At 40.8% G+C, this 7,226-nt stretch overlaps 1 protein-coding gene across 1 annotated transcript in view; it reads right to left on the reverse strand.

Moving 5' to 3' along the window:
- Positions 1 to 6,795, reverse strand: part of LOC128666685 (oocyte zinc finger protein XlCOF6.1-like) — a 130,127-nt gene extending 123,332 nt beyond the window's left edge. Inside the window, exon 1 of the mRNA XM_053721414.1 lies at positions 6,726 to 6,795. The gene's annotated coding sequence lies outside the window, so the exon portion shown is untranslated. The remainder of the gene's footprint in view (positions 1 to 6,725) is intronic.
- Between the last annotated feature and the right edge of the window lie 431 nt (positions 6,796 to 7,226).

Here is a 7,226-nt window from a genome sequence, read left to right on the forward strand (position 1 = left end):
ATTATTTTTGACAGCCCTACTTTACAGCACTATACACACAGTAAGTTACACATATTATAACACAAATGACACATCACACACAGCCTGTGCATCCTGTACTTACAGCACTATACACACAGTAAGTTACACATATTATTACACATCACACACAGTCTGTGCATCCTGTACTTACAGCACTATACACACAGTAAGTTACACATATTATTACACACATGACACATAACACACAGCCTGTGAACCCTGTACTTACAACACTATACACACAGTAAGTTACACATATTATTACACACGACACATCAGTCTGTACACCCTGTACATACAGCACTTTATACACGGTAACTTACACATATTATTACACACATGACATATCACACACAGCCTGTGCACCCTGTACTTACAGCACTATATACACAGTAAGTTACACATATTATTACACACATGACACATAACACACAGCCTGTGCACCCTGTACTTACAGCACTATACACACAGTAAGTTACACATATTATTACACACATGACACATCACACACAGTCTGTACACCCTGAACTTACAGCACTATACACACAGTAAGTTATGCACATGACATATCACACACAGTCTGTGCACCTTGTACTTACAGCACTATACACACAGTAAGTTACACATATTATTACACACGACACATCACACACAGTCTGTGCACCCTGTACTTACAGCACTATACACACAGTAAGTTATGCACATGACACATCACACACAGTCTGTGCACCTTGTACTTACAGCACTATACACACAGTAAGTTACACATATTATTACGCACATGACACATCACACACAGTCTGTGCACCCTGTACTTACAGCACTATACACACAGTAAGTTACACATATTATTACACACATGACACATCACACACAGCCTGTGTACCCTGTACTTACAGCACTATACACACAGTAAGTTACACATATTATTACACACGACACATCACACACAGTCTGTGTACCCTGTACTTACAGCACTATACACACAGTAAGTTGCACAAATCATTACACATCACACAGTCTGTGCATCCTGTACTTACTGCACTATACACACACAGTAAGTTACACATATTATTACACACGACACATCACGCACAGCCTGTGCACCCTGTACTTACAGCACTATACACACAGTAAGTTACACATATTATTACACAAATGACACATCACACACAGCCTGTGCATCCTGTACTTACAGCACTATACACACAGTAAGTTACACATATTATTACACACGACACATCACACAAAGTCTGTGCACCCTGTACTTACAGCACTAAACACACAGTAAGTTACACATATTATTACACATCACACAGAGTCTGTGCACCCCGTACTTACAGCACTATACACACAGTAAGTTACACATATTATCACACACATGACACATCACACACACTCTGTGCACCCTGTACTTACAGCACTATACACACAGTAAGTTACACATATTATTACACATCACACACAGCCTGTGCACCCTGTACTTACAGTACTAAACACACAGTAAGTTACACATATTATTACACATCACACAGAGTCTGTGCACCCTGTACTTACAGAACTATACACACAGTAAGTTACACATATTATTACACATCGCACAGAATCTGTGCACCCTGTACTTACAGCACTATACACACAGTAAGTTACAAATATTACTCACGTGACACATCACACACAGCCTGTGCACCTTGTACTTACAGCACTATACACACAGTAAGTTACACACATGACACATCACACACAGCCTGTGCACCCTGTACTTACAGCACTATACACACAGTAAGTTACACATATTATTACACACATGACACATCACACACAGCCTGTGCACCTTGTACTTACAGCACTATACACACAGTAAGTTACACATATTATTACACACATGACACATCACACACACAGTCTGTGCACCCTGTACTTACAGCACTATACACACAGTAAGTTACACATAGTATTACACACACTTGACACATCACGCTGTACTTATAGCACTATACACACATTAAGTTACACATATTATTACACACATGACACATCACACACAGTCTGTGCACCCTGTACATACAGCACTATACACACAGTAAGTTACACATATTATTACACACATGACACATCACACAGAGTCTGTGCACCCTGTACTTACAGCACTATACACACAGTAAGTTACACATATTATTACACACATGACACATCACACATAGTCTGTGCACCCTGTACTTACAGCACTATACACACAGTAAGTTACACATATTATTACACACGACACATCACATACAGCCTGTGCACCCTGTACTTACAGCACTATACACACAGTAAGTTACACATATTATTACACACGACACATCACAAACAGTCTGTGCACCCTGTACTTACAACACTATACATACAGTAAGTTACATATATTATTACACACATGACACATCACACACAGCCTGTGCACCCTGTACTTACAGCACTATACACACAGTAAGTTACACACATGACACATCACACACAGTCTGTGCACCCTGTACTTACAGCACTATACACACAGTAAGTTACACATATTATTACACACATGATACATCACACATAGTCTGTGCACCCTGTACTTACAGCACTATACACACAGTAAGTTACACATATTATTACACACTTGACACATCACACACAGTCTGTGCACCCTGTACTTACAGCACTATACACACAGTAAGTTACACATATTATTACACACATGACACATCACACATAGTCTGCGCACCCTGTACTTACAGCACTATACACACAGTAAGTTACACATATTATTACACACTTGACACATCACACACAGTCTGTGCACCCTGTACTTACAGCACTATACACACAGTAAGTTACACATATTATTGCACACATGACAGATCATACACAGTCTGCGCACCCTGTACTTACAGCACTACACACACAGTAAGTTACGCACGACACATCACACACAGTCTGTGCACCCTGTACTTACAGCACTATACACACAGTAAGTTACACATATTATTACACACATGACACATCACACATAGTCTGCGCACCCTGTACTTACAGCACTATACACACAGTAAGTTACGCACGACACATCACACACAGTCTGTGCACCCTGTACTTACAGCACTATACACACAGTAAGTTACACATATTATTACACACATGACACATCACACACAGTCTGTGCCCCCTGTACTTACAGCACTATACACACAGTAAGTTACACATATTATTACACACATGACACATCACACACAGTCTGTGCACCCTGTACTTACAGCACTATACACACAGTAAGTTACACACATGACACATCACACACAGTCTGTGCCCCCTGTACTTACAGCACTATACATACAGTAAGTTACACATATTATTACACACATGACACGTCACACAGTCTGTGCACCCTGTACTTACAGCACTATACACACAGTAAGTTACACATATTATTACACACAGTCTGTGCACCATGTACTTACAGCACTATACACACAGTAAGTTACACATATTATTACACACATGACACATCACACATAGTCTGCGCACCCTGTACTTACAGCACTATACACACAGTAAGTTACACACATGACACATCACACACAGTCTGTGCACCCTGTACTTACAGCACTATACAAACAGTAAGTTACACATATTATTACACACAGTCTGTGCACCCTGCACTTACAGCACTATACACACAGTAAGTTACGCACGACACATCACACACAGCCTGTGCACCCTGTACTTACAGCACTATACAATATTATTACACACATGACACATCACACACAGCCTGTGCACCCTGTACTTACAACACTATACATACAGTAATTTACATATATTATTACACACATGACACATCACACACAGCCTGTGCACCCTGTACTTACAGCACTATACACACAGTAAGTTACACATATTACACACATGACACACAGTCTGTGCACCCTGTACTTACAGCACTATACACACAGTAAGTTGCACATATTATTACACACATGACACATCACACACAGTCTGTGCCCCCTGTACTTACAGCACTATACACACAGTAAGTTACACATATTATTACACACTTGATACATCACACACAGCCTGTGCACCCTGTACTTACAGCACTATACACACAGTAAGTTACACATATTATTACAAACATGACACATCACACATAGTCTGCGCACCCTGTACTTACAGCACTATACACACAGTAAGTTACACATATTATTACACACATGACAGATCATATACAGTCTGCGCACCCTGTACTTACAGCACTACACACACAGTAAGTTACGCACGACACATCACACACAGTCTGTGCACCCTGTACTTACAGCACTATACACACAGTAAGTTACGCACGACACATCACACACAGTCTGTGCACCCTGTACTTACAGCACTATACACACAGTAAGTTACACATATTATTACACACATGACACATCACACATAGTCTGCGCACCCTGTACTTACAGCACTATACACACAGTAAGTTACGCACGACACATCACACACAGTCTGTGCACCCTGTACTTACAGCACTATACACACAGTAAGTTACACATATTATTACACACATGACACATCACACACAGTCTGTGCCCCCTGCACTTACAGCACTATACACACAGTAAGTTACACATATTATTACACACTTGACACATCACACACAGCCTGTGCACCCTGTACTTACAGCACTATACACACAGTAAATTACACATATTATTACACACGACACATCACACACAGCCTGTACTTACAGCACTATACACAAAGTTACACATATTATTAAACACATGACGCATCACACATAGTCTGTGCACCCTGTACTTACAGCACTATACACACAGTAAGTTACACATATTATTACACACATGACACATCACACAGTCTGCGCACCCTGTACTTACAGCACGATACACACAGTAAGTTACGCACATGACACATCACACACAGTCTGTGCACCCTGTACTTACAGCACTATACACACAGTAAGTTACACACATGACACATCACACACAGTCTGTGCACCCTGTACTTACAGCACTATACACACAGTAAGTTACACATATTATTACACACAGTCTGTGCACCATGTACTTACAGCACTATACACACAGTAAGTTACGCACGACACGTCACACACAGTCTGTGCACCCTGTACTTACAGCACTATACACACAGTAAGTTACACATATTATTACACACATGACACATCACACACAGTCTGTGCACCCTGTACTTACAGCACTATACACACAGTAAGTTACACATATTATTACACACATAACACATCACACACAGCCTGTGCACCATGTACTTACAGCACGATACACACAGTAAGTAACACATATTATTACACACATGACACACAGTCTGTGCACCCTGTACTTACAGCACTATACACACAGTAAGTTACACATATTATTACACATCACACACAGTCTGTGCACCCTGTACTTACAGCACTATACACACAGTAAGTTACACATATTATTACACACATGACACATCACACACAGCCTGTGCACCCTGTACATACAGCACTATACACACAGTAAGTTACACATATTATTACACACATGACACCTAACACAGTCTGTGCACCCTGTACTTAGAGCACTATACACACAGTAAGTTACACATATTATTACACACGACACATCACACACAGCCTGTACTTACAGCACTATACACACAGTAAGTTACACATATTATTACACACATGACACATCACACACAGCACTATACACACAGTAAGTTACACATATTATTACACACATGACACCTAACACAGTCTGTGCACCCTGTACTTAGAGCACTATACACACAGTAAGTTACACATATTATTACACACGACACATCACACACAGCCTGTACTTACAGCACTATACACACAGTAAGTTACACATATTATTACACACATGACACATCACACACAGCCTGTGCACCCTGTACATACAGCACTATACACACAGTAAGTTACACATATTATTACACACATGACACCTAACACAGTCTGTGCACCCTGTACTTAGAGCACTATACACACAGTAAGTTACACATATTATTACACACATGACACATCACACACAGTCTGTGCACCCTGTACATACAGCACTATACACACAGTAAGTTACACACATGACACATCACACACATTCTGTGCACCCTGTACTTACAGCACTATACACACAGTAAGTTACACATATTATTACACACATGACACATCACACACAGTCTGTGCCCCCTGCACTTACAGCACTATACACACAGTAAGTTACACATATTATTACACACATGACACATCGCACACAGCCTGTGCACCCTGTACATACAGCACTATACACACAGTAAGTTACACACATGACACATCACACACATTCTGTGCACCCTGTACTTACAGCACTATACACACAGTAAGTTACACATATTATTACACACATGACACATCACACACATTCTGTGCACCCTGTACTTACAGCACTATACACACAGTAAGTTACACATATTATTACACACATGACACATCACACACATTCTGTGCACCCTGTACTTACAGCACTATACACACAGTAAGTTACACATATTATTACACACATGACACATCACACACAGCCTGTGCACCCTGTACTTACAGCACTATACACACAGTAAGTTACACACATGACACATCACACACAGTCTGTGCACCCTGTACTTACCGCACTATACACACAGGAACACAAGAGCTACTGAATTTGCAGCTTTTTCCTGGGCCTGTGTGTATCACGTGACCACTGCAGTCTGATGACTATGACATCACAGGTCTTTTAGCAGGATGGGATCTAGCTGCTACCGTACTAGTCAGACATGCTGGGGGGTAGCGGCTAGATTCTATCCCTCTAAAGGACACTCTGACATCACAGCAGTCACGTGACTGCAGTGAACACATGGTACAGAGAGCTGAGTGAGGAAGCAGAAGTGCGGGAGACTCAAATCGATAGGACATTTTTTGCTTTCCTTCTGCTGCTGTCAAGAACTGGTTGTGGGAAAATATTACACTTGGGGCCCAACATTTTCTTTTATTGTTTATTTTCTAGGAGAGAAGCTGTTATCTGGGACTGCAGATGAGCGATGGGAAACCACTAAGATAAGTAAACCTGAACTTGTTGTCTTGTTTATGTTTGTGGGGGTATCAGTCAGTACATAATTAGTGAAAGTCA

The sequence above is a fragment of the Bombina bombina genome, chromosome 7 (assembly GCF_027579735.1).
Source record: "Bombina bombina isolate aBomBom1 chromosome 7, aBomBom1.pri, whole genome shotgun sequence".
Classification (NCBI taxonomy): Eukaryota; Metazoa; Chordata; class Amphibia; order Anura; family Bombinatoridae; genus Bombina; species Bombina bombina.